Raw genomic sequence first — 26,178 nt, 5'->3', positions numbered from 1 at the left:
ATCTTGAAAATTTAATCTTATCCATGAACATGGAATATCTTTTTTATTTAGTTTCTCTTTGATTTCTTTTATCAGAGTTTTGTAGTTTTTCTTATGCAGATATTGTTTATGATTTTAGACTTATACCTAAGTATTTCATTTTTGTGGGTGAAAATATGTAAATATAAATGGTATTATATTTTTAATTTCAAATTAAATTGTTGATTGTTAGTATATAAGAAAGGTATATGTTAACTTTGTCCTGCAGTCTTACTATAATCACTTCCACGAGGTTTTTTGTGTGTGTCATTTTTTTTAGATTTTCTAGATAGACACTTATGCCATCTATGAACAAAAACAGTTTTATTTCTTTCTAGTTAGTCTACTTTTTATTTCCTTAATTAAGCCACTTAATTATTTGCCATGAAAGACTTATGGTTAAAGATTAAGAAAAGATTCAGATATATTTAGAAATGTTCATAAGATCACAAAGTAAATGACAGAGAATGCATATGAATATATGTTCGAAGACTTCTCTACCTACTTACTTTATAACAAAATGAACATGGGCCGAAATCGATTGGTAACTTCTTCAGGGTCATTCTTTTAGGATAGGGGTCAGGAAACTTTCACTGTAAAGAGATGGTGCCTTAAGTTTAGTTCCCAGTCTTCAAAACTGTGAGAAATAAATTTCTGTTGTGTGTAAGCCACCCTTTCTATAGTATTCTATTATATAAGCCTGAATAAAGACACCATAATAATGGTATTAAGTCTTCCCATCCATAAATGCAGATGTATTTCCATGTATTTCTTTATGCACCTGTACGATTTTGGTTATGTATTTAGGCTTTCTGAGCCTCAATTTTGAAATCACTAAAAAATGCTGTAAGGCTTATTCTTTATTTATACCTACAAATCTGGAGGCTGGGGACTAGTGTCTTAACAAATTTTAGTCACTATATATATATATATATATATATATATATAGATGCGTGGTCAAAGGATCAAGGAAAAGAACTTTCTTTATCCTTTCTTTCTACTACTCTGATTTTTATCTAAGGAAAAGTGGGGTTTTGGTTGTGATTGTGTATTGAGAAGGCAATAATTACTTTTTTACACTGTCTCAAATTTGTGTTTTCAGGAGATACTAAATGTGAGAGACCTAGAGGGAGCCAAAATCTATACTCATAAGCAGCTGAAGTATTTCAGCTATGACTGTTACTGCTACTCAAACCACAATTATTAGAAAATTCTTACTGAAAACCTCTATGCCCTAGGTGACATGCTAAGAGTTTTAAATGCATCAGCCCATTATATTTTCAAAGAAACCATATTAAACATTTATTATTATCTCCTTTTTAAATAAAAGAAAATTTTTTAAATAAAAAAAGACATTGAGAACTTGATATTTCCAAATTTAGGCAGCATTAACATCCTGAGCTGAGATTCAGGCCAAACTTTCATATGCTTTAAAACCTGTGTACTTTCCATGTGGCCTACATGATCACATTGGTTGAGCTGGGACATCCCTGCAAGTTGTTACACAGCATCTGCAGGGGGCTATTAAAAGGAGCAACATCTTTTTGCCAAACATCAAGTTTGGCCCATTTGAAACTGTCTCCTTCCTCTTTAAACATTTCATGCCAAATCATCTGCTAACTCCTAGTGTGTGTGTGTGTGTGTGCACGCGCACGCGTGTGCGTGTGCTTGCTTTTCCTTTTGGGGGATTCTTCACTTCCTCTCAGTCACAATTATAACCCTGTTTTCTGACCTTCTGTGGACCGGAGAACTTGAAGGAATCTGTGAGATGACCTCTCTGAACTTCCTCATTTTTCAACTTAGGAAGCTGAAGCCCAATGATGTTGTCATAGAACTAAAGATTGATTGGCTTTCAGGACTAGAATTTCCAACATAGTCCTTTTATTTTATGTTATATCTTCTTAAATAAGACAACCTAATGTTTGATCATATATTGTCTTCTCTTATTCTATGCCTTACTTTCTCTAAACAGCTTGTGATGGTCATCATGTCAGGGACTTCCTCATATATACCGTAGCACCTCATTATTAGAAATAGGCTCTCAACATATGCTTATCGAAGTATATCTTGTGTCCAAGAGTAGGTTATCACGATTCCAAAGAGAATGGGTTTTAGTACAAGACAGTTTACTGTGTATGAGTCTAGATTTTCCCAGCCAAGCCTAGGAGATATTGGCTGAGCACTGTATTATGCAATGAACTCTGTTTATGACTGATTCACTATTTATTCATGTGTTCTAGTGTACAGAGAATTATTCAGAAGTAGGTTCCAAATCTTGGGCAATGAATAAACATTATTTTCATGATAGTTTAGTATACATACAATTAGGACAACACCTGTTAGATGAAATTTGTAGGTGAGTGGATTGTATGATAGAATGAAAATAAAAATGGCAATCTCTATCAATAAGAGGTAAGAAACCTAATATGAAGTTGCTAATGGTTGTTTTTTTACTGGAATATACTAGAATGTGGTTAATCAGTGCTTTTATAGACTTCAATAGGCATTTCTTCCTAGAAACCATGATTAGGTTATGTTTATTGCTAGCTTTTTTCTATGATTTTTGGTCTTTTAACCTCTTTAAGCACGTTGCCCAAAGATTCAATATGTAAAAATATGTTATAGTTACCAAAAGCATGGGACCTTTGTTGTAGATACCGGTTTATCAAAGATAAAATATGTGAAAAATATAAACAGTAATTTCTTTAATTCAGTTTTGATTAGAATGTCAGATGTAACTGCAGGAAAGCCATGAACCTCAATCAGTACTTTAATAAGAAAATCTGAAATAATCTAAGTAAGAACTTGAGTTCCTGTTACATTATGTTGAAGAATTAAAGAAAGTTTAGCAACTAGTCATTTTCTTGGTACTATAACATTAAAATTAGATGTGTACTGGTTATGTATATTGCCAACATAAAGTTGAGTTTCTGAGTTTATTTGCTAAAATGACAATTTTCTTAACGTTGAGAATTTTTTATTGTAGTTTGAAAGATGATTGACTTTTTTTAGTGTTTATTTTGGGAGGGAGAGAGCGCAAGCACGGATATGAGAAAGATCATGAGTGGGGGAGGGGCAGGGAGACACAGAATCTGAAGCAAGCTGGGGCTCTGAGCTATCAGCACAGAGCGGGACACAGGGCTCAAATTCATGAACTGTGAGATGGTGACCTGAGCTGAAGTTGGATATTTAACCAACTGAGCCACCAGGCACCCCTAAAGATGATTGAGTTTTAAAGTTAAGACTAGGATATGTTTATTTGAGCAAACCATATTTGTCAGGATGTTGGTTGTAAAATTTATGTTTATTTCCTTAAAGTTGCAAACTCTATATGGGATATAGAGTTTTCCACACCAAGCTTGGTGATAATTGGGTGCCTAGGATTATTATCAACTCTTATTCTTTCTTAAAATTAGAACCATGTCTAAAAGCATATACCTCTGTATGAGTCAATTTTATAAGTAAAACTTGTGACTACAGTAATTGACTTGAAATCAGGGTAGAGTTATAATTTGTTATGACGATGGGATTAAAGCTAACCTGATTTGGTCTTAAGATAATAGTCTCTTTGCAAAGGAGGTTATGAGAATAGCTAACTATTGCTGCTGTCAGGTGAGCTGGATCCAGAACCTGTCTCCAGTGTTATGCCATATGTATTTTCAGAGTAGACATATGTGAGAAAGGTGAAGAAAAGGAATGAGTAGGTAGTGAACAGATCTTCTGTGAACCAAAGAGACTTTGGCAGGGTTAACGTAAAAATTAGCTGTGAGATAATGTGTGAATGATTTTAGCAAGATCATATTAATGTGCCTTATAACAAAGACTTGGATAGAATAAAGAACCAATACTTCTTAGATTTTAAAAATATTTTATACATATCAAATATTTTGCTAGATATAATCAGTCGTGAGTGATCTTATTTAAAAACAAGACAAAATATGGCTGTGATCTTCTTCATATAGTTTTTAAGACTGGAGAGTTGCTAGGAAAGCATTTTATTTGATGAACTGAGAAAAATCCTCAATGTCAAACTGAAAGCAAAATTTCATTAAAATCTTTATAAGATTATGTGTGTGTATGCCTCTATGAGTACACAATATACAAATAACATCTATTGAGGCTCAAGAGGTCTTTCATTTTATAATATGTGTGTGTGTGTGATTAAAAGATAAAGATTAAATTGACTAATTGGCTAACATATTTAAAAAGTGAGAGGTTTTTATTTTCAAATCTTGTGTGGTAGCTTATATTATTTGGTCACAGTTATCCATTCTCTTCTGTCTTTGTGTGTTTCATAGTGGGTGGAGAACACAGGCCTGTCATATTAATTTGGTGCTTGGTCGTCATGTGACTTGCATTATCCAACGAAATGTTTGCAAGGATGACACCTCCAACAGAGAGCCTAAGAAAGATTTGTGTTTTTCTTTTCCAGATAGGGGTATATATGTTCTAAACTTGACTTACTTTTAGAGCAGCGATACTGCAGCTAATCTACTGATCCATTAGCAAGAAGGAGATGTTTGCTGTTGCAAACTGCTCAAATTAATAGTTTATTACTGCAGCAAATATTTAGTAATGTACCTAGAACTTTGGTACTAATTTTCAAAAATCATTTATCTATGATAAAATTTGTAATTAAGACTGTTCTTTGCACAAGAATATTTTTTAGTTTTCTTTGCACCAATGAATAATTTTACATTGAATAGAAGTAGAGTTGTTCTGCCTTCTGGCAACTTCAAAGATGCTGTATGTAAGCCAATTTGACAATAAATTATATTTAAAAATATACAATTTCAAGAATAAGCAAGCCAAGAAAAAATGTATTAAGAAAAACAAAGATTGGAAACATAATAACATATATGGTTGTTGATTCAGAATGAATTTTCTAAAATAATAAAAATAAAATATGAATACATAGATTAAGAAGTAAAACAAATTGGGTTGCAAAAAACTCAGCCAAACCATTTAGGCCACAGGAAAAACGATTTGGAGAATATGGGGTCTCATATAACTTTTGAGGAGCAAAGAGACATAAGGTTGTCTTGAACAACTAGAACCAGAAGCTCAAACTGTACTAGAATACTTCTGCTCAGACTTCTGCCTCTGCTTTCCTTTACTGCATCTTAACTTCCTTTTCTCTTACTGTGCACCACCTACAAGGCCTTGAGTAGCCTCTCAGAGCATATATTAAAGCATTGCAACCAGGGAGAGACTTCCTCATATTTGTTTCCAGATAGAAAATTCCCAGTTAAGGACTCTTGATTGGACCACCTGATGTCATATGCCCTACTTCAGGCTAATTAACTCTGCCTTGAAGTGGTGCATTATGATTGAAAGTCTCTAGTAGAACTCCAAACTGAAAAAGATGGGAGAAAATATTCCCTAGGAGTGTTATTCCCAGAAGAAAGGAAGCTTCCTGGGTAGGGAAAAAATTACATAACAAATTTACAGGATTAGAGAAAATAATTAGATAACCTGTAGCTTGGTAAAAGTTTATTGTAGCAGTGCATATTTAGAAGTCCTTGATTCGGTTTTAGGTCAGTGTTTCTCAAAAATATGGCATATGGAGCATTTGCATCAGAATCACTGAAAAGCTTGTTATGAAAGACTGATGACTTGATTTAATACCTTACCTACAAATTCGGAATTTCTGTGACAGGGATCAGGAATCTGAATATTAAATTAGTCCTTCTGATAGTTGTAAAACCCTGTTAAGTTTGGAAACCACCATTTAAAATGTTTCCATGCAAAAGTGTTTGTGAGATTAAAAGGGAATAAGTTAAACAAGAAAAGTTCAGCTATCTGGTGATGAAGCCGGAATGAATATGGTTCCCTAGTTCTTCACAGATAGGGGATGCAATTTTGCTTCCATATTCTCTGGTACCTCAGTTGCAGTACTTTTACTAAAGTGGATCTAACTATGTTTTCTCTTTTTTAAATCTTCCTTTTCTCATGACTCCATTTATTTATTGACCAAGAGTTCTCTAATTCTATCTACTTCAGCAGTCCTCTGTACTCTCTCTCCTCTCTTCCCACTGAGGTGTTTTCAATTCAGTCTCCAATTACTCCCCATATTTCATCTGGATTTTGGAATACAATCCATAAAACTGTATCTGAAACCCTTGGGCTCAGATTTATTTCATATATTTTTTGTGTTTTATACATATGAGCCACACACATATTATTAGTAGGATTTGAGTCAGTACTCCATATTCAGACATTGATATTTCTGCAGTGAAACTGAGTATATATTATAAAAAGCCTCCTGTCAGTTTAGGTCAACTTTTGCCATGAATGAGTTGCTAATGAATTGGGATTTGGGAATTATAGGTAAGAGATTGTTACATAAATGGCCTTGTTACTTGCCTCCAATTCCTCTTTCTGTTTTAGAAAGTTGTTATATAGTTATTTTCCATTTGCAAAATCTATGCTAGACACTCCAGGAGATGCAAAGAGGAGAAAACCAAAATGCTTTCCTTTGAAGGTGTTCATTTTTCTTAGGATGAAATGGACATGAAGAGAAATAACTTAAGGGACAAAATGAAGGAAGGGCACAGAGGGATGAGTTCCTCATACTGCAGGCTTAGTAAAAGTCTACCGAGCATCAGGATTTGATTGAGAGAGCTTTTATGGTGTGGAGGGAGTGCTGACGAATTCCTTCTCAGGACCTGAATTGTTTGAATTCCCCACAGAGATTTGAGGGGTTGCCTTTTGAGATGGTTTCTTTGAAAATTCTATACCACCTGTATGCATGGTACATTTTGTCACACATTCTCAACACTCCCTTGTATCACTTACTTGTCTGTTTTTTTTTTCCTGTCATTTCTTATGTTAGTATTTCTTATTTTCCATTATTATATAATAAACAACAGGAATTCAGTGTCATACAAAAAGTTTATTGCTCACATGTCTAGAGTCATCTGGGTGTTGACTGGGTGGCCCTACTGAACTGTGCTGGACTTATGTGTCTAGAGTTGCCTGGTGGTCATCTGATCTAGACTGTTTTGGCTGTTTTGTCTGGGCATTTATGGCATCTGGAGCCACATGGTTCTGCTTCATGTGTCTTCAGTCCTCCAAGAAGCTATCTCAAGGCATTTTATCCTGCTAATGGCAGAGGCATAATAAAGCAAGCCACCAATTTGTGTCACAGCTGCTAACATCCCATTGTCCTAGGCAAGTTACATGACTGAGCCAAAGTCAAGGGGTAGAGCAGATCCCCCTAGCCCCAGGTGGAAGATCCAGCAAGGGTACATGGCAAAGGGTATGGATACAAGAGGGATGAAGACCTGAGATAATCTTTGCAATCTTCAACACTTCTTTTTCGCAGACTTGTGTTTTAACCTTTATGAATTACTGTGATAATGTCACAATTTCTTACCTTTTTTCTTTTTTTTATGATTCACCCCAGGCAGCCTTTGTCCTGGAAATATGGCATCATCTTCTATTCCTGTATGCCCACCCTCACTGTCCCTCTGCTGAGGGTCTTTTCCCTCTCTACATTAATCCTATAACATCTAGCTGAAATGTACGTGAGGCTTTCCCTCTGTGTGACAGATATTTGTGGGTGATGCCTCATGCTAAACCAGTAAGAGGCAGAGTCAATGTCTGTTTGATTGTAGTATGACCAACCATGCTTTGGACAAATAGAATCTAGAGAATAGCATGGGCAAGTTTATGAATAAAAGGCCCTGCGCCAAGAGGTTCATCTCTGATGGAAAAGTATTAACAATGTGAACTGTATAGGACAAATTTCACTTGTTTCATGAGTTTAAAAAAATTAACAAATCATCAAAAAGGAACAAATTTGAATCTTTAGTTAGAGCTTGGATCAGAACTAATATAGGGATTGATGTTAGAATGGGAATAGCCTACATTCTGAGGCTACTACAACCTGTGTTCAAATCCTCATATTTTAACCTTACTCTTTGTAGAGATTTAGGCAGGTTATACACTTTCTGAGAATTTCACTTCCTTATCCTTTCATAATGTATTGGAAAAATTAAATAAAGTGTATAAATTATGTAAGGCAACTGGCACATCATTACAAATTCTTTTCTAAATCTTTCAAAACCTATAAAACAACTTATCAAGGCACCAGGGTGGCTAGGTCGGTTAGGTGTTCGACTCTTGATTTCATCTCAGGTCATGATCTTGTGGTTTGTGAGTTCGAGCCCCATGTCAGACTCTGTGCTGACAGTGCGAGGCCTGCTTGGAATTCTGTGTCAACCTCTCTCTCTGCCCCCCCTTCTCTATCTCTCTCAAAAATAAATAAACAAGAAAAAAATAACTTATAATTTAATCTTTCCTTGAGAGATTTCCTGTTGTTTGTATTATTCATTTTTGAATTACTCCTATTCTGTCACTCCCCTGATAACAGATCACTTGTGTGCCTTGTGGTGCACACACAGGGAGAAATTAGGCACCCTGGCATCTGACTGCCAATGATTTGTGAAAATGCTGGTCAGCTCATGTGACATCCTCTGCCTGATGTGTCTGTTTCACAGCCCAGGTGGTTGGCAAAACATAATCTGCAAACCCTCTGTGAAAGGCTTTTGTGACATATGGAGATATGCTGATGTTTGATGTCTTGATCCAATCCATCAAAGACCTTGTGGAGAAAACCACGTGTCTGTACTATCGTCTGCCTAGAATTCAAATACACAGCACTCACAGCAAAATAATCTGGCAGATTTAAGAGCAAGGAAGAAGAAAAAATTGGTGGCTCCAAAGTGACCCTAAACCCACTATGTGCCGTGTTCTAACATTGCTCAGCTACCCAGAGGCTTGCTGATGGTCTTCTAGAAACTCAAAACAAGCCTTTAATGGCTCTATGAAAATGATTTATATGCAGTAAAGGAATATCACAATACTAGCTCTGTGGTCAAAGAGAAGTGAATTGTTAACCTTGGTACTTTGGGTTTGGTTTGTCAATTATGTAAAGATGCTCCCAACAGTGTACTTGCCCCTCGATTATTAAACACCTGGCAATCCGCCACATCCTGTGGAGCTGAGGTCTTTCTTTTGATTTGAAAAGCAGCATCATAGTTGGGTTTCCACTTAAGTGACTTTCAGCTGCTTTGAAATTGCCTGAAGTTGAATAAAAATATGTTTTACCAGGTGTTTTCCACGCAAGGTTGGTTAGAAATCTGCCAGAGCTGTTGGGAACTGGTTTGTTAATATGCCTAATCATGTCTGGGCTCACCAATCTCTGAAAACAATTGATAAAGATAGAAAGACATAGTAAATCTATAATAAGAACCCACTTTACTTCTTTATATTTTTCTAAGAATGTGTTAAATCTCTACAAGAGGCTCGAATAAAGCAAAAACATATTAATTTAATTAAACTTTACCAAATAATGGAAGACCATGAAGCAAGTACTTACTCTAGAAGTACTATTTACACAAGAGTAAAAATAACAGGGAGTACCTTCTTGCCTGGGCTTGTGCATGAGGCAGCTTGATAAAGTGGGAGAAACTGATAGGAGGCTTGACTCCTAGTTCTCCGAGATAGAGGTTCATATAGCATCTCATTAAGTAGACATGTTTTCATAATGAACACTTGTGGAAGTAAGGGAAGAGAAGCAGGATCGGACAGAGGGAGGATGTCATGTCCCAATGAAGTGGGACCTGCTAAGACCAGGACCCCATTGTGATCAGTCTTTGAGTATAGGCTGCTCTGGAAGGAAGCGCAATTTTGAACAAGGCTGTGTATTCAGCTGAGGTCGTCCCCAAGGAGGGTTGGCAGTTTCTTGCAGCATTTCCAACAAATGGAGGGATAAATACTTCATTCCTGGAGGAGGATTTAGACATCGCACCACTCTATGACCTCACCATTTTATTTTTTTCTTACAATCTAACTTTCTAATCCACAGATGTTACTTCTGCCACCTCCTATCTCAAAGCATTGAACAATGATCAAAAGTGCTGATAGATAAGTTTTTTTCTTTTCAAAAAATTATAGTGACTCAAGCCTTTTACTTTATATTAATTGGGTATTCATTGGTGTGAATTGGGTGCTCACTGAACTCAGCAGATAGGCAGATTGGGAATGCTTTGGTGAGCAAAACAAGGTCCCTGTCCTCTTGGAGCTTACACACTCACTCATGACTAATCCAATTAAGTGAAGTTATTTTTGGCTTACTCAGAGTTGTCACTTGGTCAGTATAATGTAGTAGTTAGCCAATGATCAATCAAAATAGAGGCTGAAATACCTTGCTTTTATGTCTTCCACCCCTTGTCAAGGGGCTTTGTGTGTGAAAGCCTTCAAAATTCAGGAAATTTACAAGACAGTTTTAGGTTTCACTTCCAATGAGGTGCCTCAAGGTCAGCCAGAGATGAATGAATGAGGTTTGTACTTTCCCTGACTTTTGTGACATGCACATAGCACCCTGTACATGTGAAAGGCCTTTTAGATCCCCGGGAATATGTTGGAGCCTTTCAAAGTTGCTTCTGATCCTGCAATTCTCCAGGACTCCCTTTTAAAATTTTTATCTAGGATCTGGCATTCCCTAACTCAAATCACACACCTTAAGGCATCTGCAAAGTAACTGAAAGATTGCTATTGTTTACACCAATCGCCTAGGGATGAGGCTATTTTATTTTTATTTTTGTTTTTTAATAAGGTGAGCTCTGAATCTAATCAAATAGCTGTACAAACATGAAAATGAGAACTTTTCTAGGGAGCTACCAGTTTGGATGAAATAACTGAGATGTTCTAAGCATGAGGCTTTTAACAGAATTCCAAAAGGGCCAGCTGTCTTTCAGCCATGAGGCTGCTGCCTTTTCATGGCTACCGTGCCACTGCACTAAGACAGAGGCGCATGGCTGGAATAGCCTGAAGTTTAAATGTCATACAATCTACTGCCTGTCTTAAGTATGTCAGTCATTTCTCTCAGACAAGCACTTTTTACTTTGTTCAGTGATTTGGGCTAATATCAAGAGTTCTGAAATTACTGGTCTCAATTGTTTTGCAAGTATTTTCATTGTTGTAGGAGTGCAGTTTCATGGGCATCCTCACTCCACCATTCCATAAACCTATCTATTCCTGGGTTGTTACACTTCATGACGATATGCATTAGTGTGACCTTTGAATTTAATTATCCTGTTATTGTCCTGGGCTTTTCCAATTCAGAAATGCATGCATTTTCCCTTTGGTGATATTTCTCATATGATTTTTAGGTAATTTCTTCCCTTTTCCCTTTTTTGTCAGTCTGAAATTTCCATTTCTCATATTAATTTTCAGACCTCATATTATTTCTCTATTTTTCCCTCCATCCTTTTTCTATTTTCTCAGATATTTCTTGATATTCTCAATCTGTTTTTGAATTTTTATTTTGATACTATATTTTTAACTTCTAAAAATTATTTATTATCTATTTTAAAAATAGCATACTGTTTTTGTTTTGTGAATATAATAATTTTTAAAAATTTTTTACTGTTGCAGACCAATTAGCATTTCTCATGAAATTTTGCTTGATGTATTCTGGAATGGTTTTTATTCTGCTCATTTTCATCTTTCCAGTATGTTGGGAGCATATTACTATATCTGATGGTACTTGGTGGTCTATTTCATAGTAAGAGTGAGGCACTAAAACATATTGGCCACTTTATATGCTTTGGTGGGGCTTTTGGATGGGATTTACATTAAGGTGATTGGGTTGTGGAGCAGGACCTTTATTGGGGTGATTCATATGCTAGTATGCAAACAGTATTTTTTTAAATTGGGAACGCTAAGTTCTATCAGGAAAAAAAGTATTTTATCACTTGAATGGGAGCTGGAAATCTGGTCTCTGGCATTCTGTGTATAGACTTTCAGTAAATAACATTCTTTTTAACCTCACATCTTTTTTTGCCCCTTTTGTGTACTTCAATCATATTTGGTACCGTGAGTGTTTTACTCTTCTAAGGCTTTTAAGGAAAATTATTCCTACCACTATCCCTCAACTGTCTCCTTTATAATGACTTTACTCTGCATCTTCTGCATTTTCAAACTCCGTTACCATCTTCCATTTGCTTTCTGCCTTACAAAACTGTTGAATTTTGTCTGCTAATGAAGACTCTCTCCTCCCTGATCTCTCTTGTCCTTGATTTATAGCATTTTATACATTATTCTTATGCTGATGGGACTCTAAAAGAAGTCCCACTAAAAAGAAGAGGAAATAAATAATCTTTTAAAATATTTGAAGAATAATAGTTTTTAGATGGAAGTCTTGTACATTTGACTTTATAATCAAATCTGTGGGCTATTTTCCATATCATTTCCATAACCATGATTAACAATTCTTAAATTCCAGCATGGGAGCAGCTTTTGAATTTGGGTGTGAGGAATATTTCACAAAAAGTAGTTTGTCATATTAAGCAATTTTGAAGTTAAAATGGCCAATGAAGTTATAGCATGTAAAGTGCACACATCATAAAGTCAAAGTTTATGTATGCATGTGTCCACTTTCCTACCTAGGGTAAGATACAGAATAATTCAGAATTGCAGAGGCTTTTTCATGCCTCCTTTCAGTCAAAGACAACTACTCTTCTGAATTTTATGGCTATCAGTTTTGTTTGCTCTTGAACTTCATATAAATGGAACCATACAGTATGAACTATGTCTGGCTTATTTGACTGAGTATTGCATCTATGAGAGTCATCATGTCATTATGTGTGGTATACTAACTTTTTTTAAAAAGTCTATTTATTTTAGGAGAGAGAGAGAACAAGGGAAGGGCAGAGAGAGAGAATCCCAAGCAGACACCAGGCCATCAATGCAGAGCCCAATGTGGGGCTCGGTCCCACAAACTGTCAGATCATGACCTGAGCTGAGATCAGGAGTTGAATGCCTAACCAATTGAAGCCACACAGATGCCCCTACACTTTTTTTTTTTTAATACTTCATTGTATAGATATGTCACATTTATTATTCTATTGTTGATGTACATTTGTGTTGTTTTCAGTCTTTTTTTCTATTATGAATAAAGCTGATATAAGTATCCACATATAATTCTTTAAAAATTATTTTATAAAAGCATTGGGGCATACATAGCTAGCCAGCAAAAATCAAAACCCTAAAAAGGGATAAATGGATTTGATACCTTGATACTAAGACCTGTAATTGTTATATGAGGGATTTAATGTAATATCCCTCACCTGGTATGAAGGCCAGATATGTTGGGGGTTTTCCAAAAATTAGAAGAAAGTTGTTTGCTAAGGAATGAGAAAAACATTATGAATTAGATAAATATTTTGAATGATAGCCTTTTTTACTGATCAAGGTGCAGTTACACAAGTCTCTTTCTATGATGCCTGAGCTGCTCACATTTTCAAGTGAATTGGGTGAAACAAACCAGATACTTCATGAAATTGATTATAATCTGTGGTATTTACAAGGGTTACAATTTCACCTAAGTACCGCATAAGTGGTTTGTTTAAACATCTCAGTTATATTTTATGAGTTGGATTTCTTCTATAATTGGGAGGGAAATGAAGCCATTAAGACTTACTCTTTGGCACTGTCACCACTATTTCCATTAGTTTGTCAAATTAAAGATTATATAATGCTATTAAAAACAGCTGTTTGTATTAAACCAATTTCTCTAAAATGTAAACAAATTAACTCTATTTCTTTTGCCTAAAACTGGCAGATCAACATATTCATGTAAGACATTTGTTCTCAAGGTGTGGTCCCATATTAAAAGCGTCAGTTTCAGCATCACTTGGGAATTGTTGGAAATGCAAATTCTTCGGCTTCACCCCATAACTACTGAATCAGAAACTTTGCAGTTGGGCCCAGTAATCTGTATTTTAACATGTTCTCCAGGTTATGCAGATATACTCTGAAGCTTGAGAACTGTAGTTTAAGACATTGGTTTTTAATCCTGGCTGTGCACTGGGGTCACCAATGTGATTTCAGAGACTTCTAAAGCCTGAGTCCCACCTCCAGAATTCCTATTTAAATGGGCCAAGGTGTTATGGGCTTTGGGATTTTTTTTTAAGTGCCCTGAGGTGATTCTAATGTGTGGCCTAAGTCCGGAACTATTTGTTTAACAGGATCAAAAGAAATAGCATCCTAGGGTTCCTAATTGTTGGTCACTGGATGGAGTAAGACCTGGAAGCTATCACTTGGATTTTGAGATAAGTCTTTGATAATGTCCCTGTCTTTATCTGAATCCAATTCAGAAAATTAAGTACTTTCAAAAAGCAAATGGATGATTCAGTGTTAGAAATGGCTCCTTTGTTCCAGTTTAGTAGAAAATCCTTCATTTAAGAAAAATACAAGTAGCTCATTCAGTGGTATACAGGAGAGGATATTATAAAACAAGCCTCTTGGTTAAATGGAGAACTTCATTTGGAAAGAGAAATCAATTCTGGATCCTTCCTAGGTATAGAGAATCTGGAAAGTGCTACTCTGGTTTGTATTTTTACATCTAGTTCTTTAAAGTGAAGCAATGTTGCAGGCCCCTATTATCCTCAAATTCTTCATTTAAACCAAGATTCTCAACCAATAACTCTTATTTCCTTTGTGATAGAATGTTTTACTTTTCCCTGGCTATAAGAGACATTTTTGGTGGGAAATGATGGGAGTGGAGAGCCATAGATACCTTGAAAATCCAGATGTGGAGGAAGGCCTATTCTCTGCTAATTGGTTGATACTAGAGTCACAAAATGTTCAGTTTACACATTGATGAAACCTCTAATTACAAGCTATCTGAATGAAGGGGGAAATTTGCTAAAGTTGCTTAACTAATTCTTGATAACGTCTCTGTTATTCAGGTGAAGAGGAGGGGCTGAAGCCAAGAAAGGGTTGTAAACAGGTGTAATGGAAGACATATTTCTGTAATTAATATGAACTTTATTGAGAATTGTAGTCTGCTGAGATAGTCTTGCGACATCATTACCATTCCTGGGAAGCCACAAGCAAAACATCCTACTAAGATTTTGCAAGCCAGAGCAGTCTGACATCTCTATCATAATAGCAATACAATTTCCTAAGACTCTGAAGGTCAAACTAGTTCATCTTTATCTCCCTTTAAAACCCCTATTCCTGGTGGTCATGAGTAACTCTAATAAAGCTCTGAGTGGTGTAGGTTGACCAGGGAAAAAGAATGCCACTCTGCAAGGTATCTCGTCATCTGTGTATATCGGAAAACTAGTCTGGATCTTGATCAGAATGACCCAATGGCAAATGCCTTGATGATTTCTCTTTCTAGGTTGGGTATTTGTTAATGATAATGTGAATCTAAGGGGACGAAAGAGCTGTCTTCATTAGTTCTCTCTAATTGGGATTGAGCCATTAGTTACCTAAGTAAGAGTTTTTCTTTAGCCAGAGATCCTTATAGGCATTTGATGAATGTTTATAGGTTATATAAACATGAAAATGGTGGTGAAGAGATTCTTTACATAAGCAAGTGTTGGCTGCCTAAGTGTATGCCAAATTTCAAAGGTATAAATCCTTAATTGTGAGTAATTTAGCGGAGATGGTATAGAAATCTAGAAATTATGCTGTTATGGGGCTCCTGTGTGGCCTAGTCAGTTAAGTGTCTGACTTCAGCTCAGGTCATGAGCTCACAGTTTGTTAGGTTGAGCCCCGCATGGAGCTCTGTGCTGACAGTCCAGAGCCTGGAGCTTGCTTCGGATTCTGTGTCTCCCTCTCTCTCTCTGCCCCTCCCCCACTCACACTCTCTCTTTCTCAAAAATAAACATTAAAAAAAATTAGAAATTATGCTGTTATACTAGAATTTCTTCAAATGTGGATTGATCATGAGCCAGAAAAATATGACCATAAACCTAGCTAAATATAACTGAATTCATGTAGAACTCCTCCTGGACTCCCCAAGAAATGGGCTTTCATTTCACTCCCTGTCCAAGCTTTCCAATGATTGTAACTTCTGGGTTTTACAAGAGTCTCTCACAGTAAAGATGTTCTGACTCAGTATAGAAGTTGATATGGTTCAAAGCAAGCCAGACATGTTTTCCATCAGCATCTAGAAAATGTTATTCCCAAGTGACCTCAGATTGTAAATATTTGTAGGATTTCCTGGAAATGAGCATATTTGGAAGAAGATATTCTAGGTGGCACAGCTGAACTGCTGAATTGTTGGCTGCATTTGTGATACACTGAGAGCTGAGGAGGAGGCCTGGCTTTCTCTCACATGAATTCCAGCAGGAGGGTGGTTGATCCAGGACTTCTGTTTTTTAATTGATTAATTTGTTCTTGACAGAAGGGAGGGAGGAGGAGGGAGGGGAGAGGAAAGGGAGAGCATGAGCATTAGCAGGGGAGGGGCAGAGAGGGAGAGAAAAAATCCCAAGGGGCCTTCGCACCGTCAGCATCAGCGCGGTGCCCAATGGTAGGGCTTGAACTTACAAACTGTGAGGTTATGACCTGAGCCAAAATCAAGAGTCAGACACTTAACCAACAGATCATGACCTGAGCTGACATAAAGATTTTGACACTTAACTGAGGCATCCAGGCACCCCATCCCAGCCCTTACTTTTAATTCTGATTGAGTAGTGTATCCACTGGATAGTTTCACCGCTCAGTGAAAGTATCTCAGAGGGAAAAAACCCAACCATTTTTCTGACCAACTTCATCAGACCTACTAACATTAATGTTGTAAGACTCTGGATGCAATTTATTTTAAATGAGGAAAGTCCTGATATTTTCACACACAGTCCTCATTCTTTCCAGACATTGTCAGCATAGAAAAACATGGATACTGGGAATGCTTATTTCTTTCTTCTTACCAGCAGCTGGGTGGTCCAACCCAGACCATTTGTTAAACATTATTGGAGACGATTAAGTGAGGATAAACACTTCTTGGCAGGAACAGGAATCAGGTATAGGAGCTGCTATATCCTGTGGGCAAAAATGGAAATTTATATCTTCCTTTAAAGTAGCCTGTTTGTGATGATCTCCTGAAGAAGATAAGGTTCTTCTCTCAGATGATGAGGCATGATTTCTGAAAAATAATACCTCTCTTCTCGTTCCATTTATTATTTTTTCCCCCAGATTTTTGTCAGTTGAGGCAATTGTTTTACTTCTTATGATACAACAGAATGTGGAACCCTGGGCCCCTCAGTCAGAAATTTTGGCTTCCAGTCTCTGCTCTGAGACAAACCCTTATTGTCTTTCCATGTCATGTCTCCTCCACAAAGTGAAGGTAGTCAGTGACTCTTCTTAATCTCTCAGAAATGTAATGGACATGAAGGTAACACTTGAAGAAGTGGTGGCTACTCTTTGAAGAAAGACTCTTTGTAAACATCAGGTAATAAATAAGAATGACAAAAACATCAAGTATCTGAATGTGGGCAAAAGTAACTTAGGATGAAACCATATCTATAGGTATTTATTAAATGCTATTTCCTGAACTATGCTCATCTTAGATAATGTGTAATGTGCAGTGAATTCTGGAAGTCAAGGGTGGGGACTAGAGGGAGAAGAGGGAATGCGAGGGTCAGGGAGTGGCTTTTTATGCTTCCTGTGGGGGGTTGAGTGGTAGCAAAGAAACTAATCATGGCATTTGCCCTTCTCTAATGAGAACTGACTTAATGGGATCCTGCATATGTTAGAGACTATGTATATTGTTGTTTACTATAGCGTTATAAGTATTTGTGGGCATGCTTTTATTTTCTTCCTGACTATCAATTCGGAGAGTTTAAGGAATGAGTCTTATTCATCATAGTATATATAGAATGGATATTTTCTGGCATCTCACCAAATGTCTGTTCTAAAGTAGGTGCCCAGGAGGGGCCTGACAAATGAAAAGTAATGTTGCCTTCTATTTAAGAGCCCAAACTCTTTGTTAGGTGTATTTCTAAACAATTTTACATGTGATTGCATATGTAATCCCCATTATAGCCACAGACCCACATCCCGTTAAGAGCAGGCACTACAGATATAAAAGTGAGGTTATTGTAAAGAAATGTTACAGTCAGAGAAGTAGTAAAGTATACATAATCCTCAGACTCTCTCCACCCAGACCCCAATGGTTCTGTAGAGAGGAACCCTGTCTCCAAAGTGTTCTACATCAGTGGTTCTCAAAGAATATATCAGGCTAACATCAGGACCACTTGTAAATTTGTTATAAATGCAAATTAGTAGCCACAGTCAGTCCTACGGATTTGGAAGCTCTAGAGGTAGGGCCCAGAAATTTGCATTTTATCAAGTCCTCCAAGTGGTTCAGTGCATGCTGAAGTTTCAAAATCCTAATTCTACATAACTTTGGTGAGAATGGGGTTGGAGAGAACATGCAAGGAATGTCTATGGGGTTATAAACCAATAGAAACTCCTTCATCAGAGAAATGGCCTTGTTAGAAGTTAGGATGGGACTGGTTCTAGTGTCAGCCTGTTGTTCTTTTGAGATAACTCAGAGCCACTGAACCAGCTCTCCGGTAAACTAGCCAAAAAAGGAGAGGAAAAGAGTTACCACAGCTATTCACATCCATCCTTCATCAGATGTATTTTACCCTCCTTGCTCTATAGATGTGGAAAATCAAGCACAGGTGGAATGCCTAACTTTCTTAAGGCACTCTGTTCAAGGGTGGTGAAATCTTGACTCCAACCCATAGTCTCACTCTAGATCTGTGGTTCTCAAACTTGGTGGGTAGCAGCATCACCTAGGGCACTTGATAAATAGAAGAGGACAGGCCCTGGCCTGCTGCAAGGAGGCTGGACCTCTGTGTTGCCCTTAGCTCTCCAGGTGGCTTTGATACACCCCACATTTTATGAAGCACTGTTGTAGAGGATTAGTACTCAACCCTCACTAGAGAACATTGAAGAAACACAGCGGCTCAAGCTCTACCCCTAACCAGTTATGTCTGAAACTCTGCCGAAGGCCTTGGTATTAGCAGTATTCAAAGCTTCCAGTTAATCTCAGGCATAGCCAGGTTTGATGACCACTGCTGTAGAGTCCATGCTCTTATTGGACAGCAGACAGCTGCCTCCTAGTGAAGGTGCCATATCCAAACCACTAGTGCAATGCCTGGCAGGTAGTTACAACTTGGTGATTGTTTGCTGGTCTGGCATTTTCTTATGGTCCTATATTTTCCAAATTGCTGTTCTTCCCCAGATAGGACTTAGGCAAAGGTGTTGTGTTTTTTTTTCCCTTTTTTTTTTCAGCAACCACTCCTCTTCTTTTTGGTCTTCCACTACTTTTCTGGAGTATTTTATACTCAGGAGTTTCCTGTCACTCCCTGTTCTTTGAGGCTTTACTGCAGCCAGAAACTCCTGCCAGGGTCCTCTATACTCAGTTCTTTCCTAAATACTCCTTTCCCCTCAAATTACGTTACTCTCAATGGAAGCATAGTATAAATCTTTATAGGTATCTCAGTCTTGTGTTTATAGCACTGCTGGAGTGCCTGTTAACATGCAGATTCCTGCCCCTCCACAGTCCTTGTAAATCAGAATATATGGGGTCAAGGCTCAGAGATCTGTCTTTTAGTATTTTCAAGTGATCCTTTTTCACATTTAGTTTTGAAATGGATGCATCTCAGCCTAACACAACATCACAGAGACAGTAGACTTCATAGTTCTCTGCTGAACTGACTGGAAAGAGTGGCTAATTATGTGTCTGATGAAGCAATGTCCCTTGACTGATTATGGTAGGTGTGTAACTTTCCAAGTGGTCTTTTACATTTAGCAAAAGCTGCCTTGGGCTATTTACTTGATTTCTTACTACTAGGGACCTCACTTGTACATGTCCTTTCAGAAAGGTTTTCCAACAGAGCTTTGTAATCACACTTATTTATAGGCACACCCTAGATTTATACCACAGCATACCCTATTGTTCTCATCTCCCCACCCATTAAAGGGTACTCAAGGACATAGCAGGTGTCTTACTTTTTCTACAGCTGTGTATGCTCCACCTGTAGCCCAGAGAATCTGGCTTCTGTGTTTATAAATGTTAGAATTTTCTTATTGCGGGTTTCTGGGATAGCATAACAAGGAGGGCTTGCCCTGTATTTGGAATTGATGGTTTTCCAAAGGCTCAATTTCCAAATCAAATATCTAAATTGGCACCCAATTTCTAATTTCCCATTGATTCTCAAAATATCCCATGAACTCCACCAAGGAAAAACGGGAAATGAACTAAAACAGGCCACCTGCCTACCGGACAGATGCTATTTGAAGGAGTGGTTTTAAATTTTCATTTTGGTTTTAAAGATTTGTTACTTGGAAGACGCCGTGTACTTGGCACTATTTTATTTTGATGGAAAAATAATTGTAGAGTATTAGTATTTTTCAAGAGAGTTTATTTTACCAAATCTTTCATGCTTGCCTTTTTGTTCTGAAATCTACACATGGTTTTTGACATTTAACAAGTATCATTTGAACATCAACATTCCGTTTTAAGCATATTGCACCATTGATTGACTCCATGATTCTCAAACCTCCTATCCTTACTGTGCATCAGAATCAACTGGGGGTATTTGAAAAAATATTGTATCTCAGGTCCTATACTCTGAGCAGGTCAAATTAGTCTTTGGTGAGAGCTAGTCACCTGTCTTTTTTCTTTTTTTTTTTTTTTTTTTTAATCTTCACAGGTAAGTCTGTGGCATAGCCAAAGCAGAAAATACTGGACTGAAATTAGTTAATTGATGGCCAAGATAATGGATATCTAGTCTGTTCATTTTATAATGTTCTTGGTGAGAAACAGTCTATCTCTTTTATTTTGTTCTTCTCCATTGTTTTAATTTTCTATGTTAATGTAAATAAAGTGATCTTAAATTATTTTTGGAACAAGACGGGCATAAACATTAGGATTTTTAGAATGGAAGTTAAATGAAGCACACAAGAATTCTGATTTATCATGGAATTAGGAGAGTGAACATAAACTAAAGTATATACAGACAAGGAGAAATTGAAGAATTCTTTTAAATGACAAAAATTTACTTAAGATAAGTGCTAGACATTGGGTTTTGGCTGCCAAAGGTTAAAAGATGACATAATCCTGTGTTAGGGTTCTTTGACTCAAGTAACAGATTTCATTTCTGCTCATTCAGGAAGAAATGGACATTTTTTGGAGGGACTTGAAGTGAGGTACAGGATTGAAAGGAAAGACAAACGAAGAAATGGAAGAAAAATAAGAATTAGAAGGGCTGAAACCAGGTATTCCCATGATCTCAGTTAGAGCAACCAATCAACAGTTTTGTCAGGGATCTAAGGTTGAAATGAAAGCCCTCTAATTATTGTTTTCAACCTTTCATTACTCAGTTTAAGGTACAAAATCCCAAAACAGAAACTCCAATTTGTCCTGCTTAAGTAATGTGCCCACAAGTTTGGCAGGGAAGGCCAGACACCTTGATTTATAGCCTCTCCAGGACTAGACCTAATGAGGGGAAATATTCCCCCAGAATGCTGTTACCAAAAGAAAGGGGAAAGGTTGCAGGGCAGCCAAAAAAACAGAAAACAGAAAGAAAAAACAAACAAACAAAAATCCTTGGTCTTTCATTAAATAATTTTAATTAGAAGGCATACTCAGATATACAAGATGTAATGCTTAGGGGTCTTGTAAATGCTACTTACTATGGGCAAATTTTATTCATTTATTCCTATAAAAGCTTGAAGAAGTAAAAGCGATTGTCCTCAATTTTTAGGGATATTGAAAAGTAGGGCATGGAGCCATTTAGTTAGTTGACAAAGGTCACAGAAGTGACCAATGCCAGTGCTGGTGTGCAGACTGAAAACTGTTAGACTTTGTCATCACACACTTTCCTGCTTACTAACACCTAAGAAGCTGAAGAATGTTAATATGAGAGAGAATCCAGTGAAAGGTGACAGGTATCAAAGGAGAGAAAATTGCTTCCTTTGGGGGAATTAGGAAGACCTTGAGGCAGGTTTGGCACATGTGGAAACACTGTAATCCAAGGGAATGCTATGGCAAAATGTATGTCAGGGAGTGACAGAACAAGCGAACAAGGGTTTAGAGGCAATTCAAATGAATCTATGATGGAAATGTTGGTATGTAGCCTAGGTGGGGTCTTGGGTTTGGGTGTTATTTGCCTAGTGATAGGAAACTGTCCACAATTTTTGATCAAGCTAATAAGCAAGGGAGGCACAAGGGAATCAGTGTTTAAGAAAATCAGTCTGTTGCTGTGTACAGTATTAATAGAGTAGGGCTTTGAGAGAGAAACAAGCCAGGCATGCGATTGAGCAGGTGAAAAATGAGGCCACTGAGGGTCTATGCTAGAAGCTGTCAGCAAGAGTTGAGGAGCACTGATAGGTTTCAGATAATGAGTGGATGTAGGACTGGTGGGAAGAGTGAGGAAAGTGTCAAAGGAGGCAGGTTGATGCATGGACACGACAGGAAGAGAAACAAGGTTGGAGGAGGATGGAGATGTTCAAAGGCCTTTGCAAATGGGCAACTGGTGCACATAAAAGTGGGTGAGTAGGAGAGTAGGAGTAGAGAGTAGGAGATGGGAAGTCACCTGTGTGGAAATGATACTTGGAAGACATGACAGGAGTCGGGCAAGTGAGCTGTTGAGTTGACAGAGTTGAGAAATGATTGTATTTCTCAATTGAGAAATTGATTGAGTGCAACTGCAGCTTTGAAATGTGCCCTAAAGTTAATCTGATCCAACCCTGATTGTGTGTACAAGTCAGAGCTCATTGAAAGTTATTTTCTTAAAGAAGTGTTCTTCTAGTTTTTAAACCAATCACCAAAATACCATATTTTATGTTTCAAGCTTGAAAGATCTCAGACAATTTGCATACATCTCTCTCCTTAATTGAATTCACGATTCTTTCATTTTATAGAACTCTGTTATGTGTGTATGGGGTGGATGAGAGGGGGCGATCCTGAGCAATTATCTGTGCTACAGGCAGGTAGTTACTACAGAATAGCAGACCTGGAAAATACTCAAGAGCTTTATATTGGTGAATTGGCCCATTTTACAGAAGTAAAGAGGAAGTTTTTCTTTCCATTGACCCTGAAGACATAGGGAGTGTTGGAAGTGGGTGGTGGCATCAGGAATCAAGGTGGGTCTCACCAGGAGACTTGTGGATTTGCCTGGAGTAAAAAGAAGGGCCTCACACCACTTGCTTTGGTTTTCCCTAGGTGTTTGTGCTGCTTCTCTTTGGTACTGTGTATAGAATGCTGTCATGTTTGCCTCAGAGCTAGATTGTCAAGATTTTAATTTTCAGAAGGTAAAAAACATAATTCTCAGATAAATATAGAGTTAACACTAATTGGCTTATATAACTCATTAACTAGGGGACAGGAAGGATGGCAAAGCTGGTGTGAAGACCCTTTGAGAGTCTAGGGTATATAGAGTCAGTCCATTAGAGAAGACATACTGAAATTAGATTTTACTTTTGAAGATGGAATTGAAAATGTTTAAATTCTTACAGGACAGTAATATCCTAACATTTTGGGGTGTGTATTCTACAAAATAATAATGGTAATAATTTGCAACTCTAAAGGATCAATATGTACCTTTCAATATCTGCAAGTTAACTTGTGACCTGGGCCCTTACTGAATGTAATTAGCAAGGTAGACAATGGTTCCTCTCCTCTATTGGGGCAAAGGTTGGCAAATTATAGTGGGCCAAAATCCACTGGCAACCTGTTTTTATACATAAAATTTTAAATAAATTAAGTTTCTTTGGAATGAAGCCATGGCTGTTCACTTAAGTGTTGACTTTGGCTGTTTTGTGCTACAACATCAGACTGTTGTGACTGAGAGTCATATGTGGCCCCTAAAGCCTAAAATATGTTCTGTCTGGCCCTTTGAAGGAAAAGTTTGCTGACTCCTGGACTAGAGATTGAAATAATCCTTGGTTGGGCTGTTAAGCAATTAACATGAACGTGCAATTCTCCTTTTGCCTATGTTACTTTTAGATAATTTCAACCAGAGAAAAGAATGAAATCTTTTATTAAAAAAAAAAAAAAGAATGAAATCTTGGCAGTAGAAATTTTGTATAATTCCACGAGAATGGGGAACAACAGAGTCCAGATTACCTTGCACACTGATTGGAAAAGTCCTGGTCATCTCCTGGCTACCAGTCATGATCCAGTTTTAAGTATACCAGTTTCTTTATATGTGCTTGTGCTGAGACAGAATGAGAAAGAGAGGGAGGGGGGCAATTAGGGGTGGAAGGATACATTGAGGAAAGAGAAAGAACAGATTTTCTGTATCTCTGCCTTGGGTACCTGCCTTGAGTATCTAATACTGAAAGCTAAGAGTGTGGATATTAGTTCCTTGCTCCAGATCAGCATCTCAGGATAGTCACGGAAAACAGCTTGGCTAAGGCACCACTCTGAGAGCCAGGAGACCCGCATTCTGACAGAGGCTCATTGTTTTGAGGTTTGTATTTAGTTTGGGTCCAGGGCGACCTATGTTTTCAGCTCCTCAGGCACTCATCACCTCCCTTCTCAGGAATGGCCTCAGAGATGAACTGCAAGTTCTGCTCCCAGAAACACTGAATTCAGGCTCAATGTCCATTTTCTTGGGAGACAAAAAGCCTGCCCAGTTCTGTACTAGAGACTGAGAGTAGATGAACCCCCACACCCCCAAATCTGCATTATACTTCAAATAATACATGTTCCCCCCTAGAAGGAACAGAGAACCTGCTTTTAAACAAAATGGAATTGCCACTTTCATTCTTGTGAGGCAGGACAACATTGGATTTTCTAGAATCTAACAGATCCAACATAACTGAGAACATTATTCTTTCTTACGTGAGCTTGATGCTTCAATCGTTAGCTGTTATCACCAGCAGTACTGTTGTTTTCACTGTGCATTGTATGTTTTATTGTATACTCTTATAAGCATATTTAAAAATAATGCTGAAGAGGTTGAAACAACCTAAATGCCCACGATGGATGGATAAAGAAAATGTGGTATAAACAAACAGTGCAGTAGTACTCAGCCTTAAAAAAGGAGATCCTGTCACGTTACAATGTGGATGAACCTTGGCAAGATTGTGCTAAGTGAAATACATTGGTCACAGAAAGACAAATAGTGCATAATTCAATGCTATATGAGGTATCTAAAGTAGTCAAAGAAGGAGAAAGTAGAATGATGGTTGTCAGGGCCTAGGAACAGGGAGAAAAGAGAAGTTGCTATTCAATGGGTGTAGATGTAGAGTTTCAGGCACACAAGATGAAAACTTCTAGAGATCCATTGTACAACAATTCACATATACTTAACAATACTGTACTTTATTTAAATTTTTTTTGTTTTATTTACTTTTAAGACAGAGAGAGACAGAACATGAGTGGGGGAAGGGCACAGAGAGAGGGAGACACAGAATCGGAAACAGGCTCCAGGCTCTGAGCTAGCTATCAGCACAGAGCCCGACGGGGGACTCGAACCCACAAACCGTGTGGTCAACTTCACCTGAGCCGAAGTTGGACGCTTAACCAATTGAGCTACCCAGGTGCACCAACAACACTCTACTTTAAACTTACTGTTTAGAGGGTAGATTTCATATTATGTATTATTTTATTACAATAAAACTGGTGCTATTTACATAAGCATGTATTCATTTCACTTGAAAATCATCATAAAAATACATTATTGTGCAACAAAAGAAACATAAATAAGCTTCTGGCTCTAAGGTGTGGAGGTCATGTACCATTATTAGGATGCCTGAAGGTACACTAGGGTTGTTTTTTTTTTTAATTTATTTTATTTTTTTTCAAAAGTAATTTATTTAGAAAATTAAAGCAAGTAAATAGTCACCTTAAAAATGTGAATATCTATAATGTTTGGGGTTTAATACTTCAAGCTCAGTGCAGTGTCCCTCCGCCCCTCTGGAAAATGAATGTAGGAAGAGGCAACAGAATTTCATATGATTGCTGAATGCATATGCAATATATATATATAAACAAACTGCAGGGTGACAGTAGAGATGATGAGGAAATCATATCTATATATAGATAACTCTAATAGGCTAAAATATAGTCTTTAAGGAAGAGTCTCTGAGGTAAGCATAAGATTTAATACTAAAAGAGAAAATTCAGTGTAATGTTTGCATTTGCCTGTTGATGTTTCTATTTGCCCGTTGAAAGTAAGATCATTGATATTGTTGATACCTCCTCCTCCCCCTTCCCTCTGCCACCCTGACACCGTCACCTCATCAAGTTTTGAATAATTGTTAGAGTTACTACCAGTTACTAATAACAAATAGTAGTTAATAGCAAAAGTAAATAAAGTTTTTCCAAGAATA

The sequence above is a fragment of the Hyaena hyaena genome, unplaced genomic scaffold (genome assembly GCF_003009895.1).
Source record: "Hyaena hyaena isolate Hyena2069 unplaced genomic scaffold, ASM300989v1 scaffold_16, whole genome shotgun sequence".
Lineage (NCBI taxonomy): Eukaryota > Metazoa > Chordata > Mammalia > Carnivora > Hyaenidae > Hyaena > Hyaena hyaena.
This window is presented reverse-complemented; position numbering follows the sequence as displayed.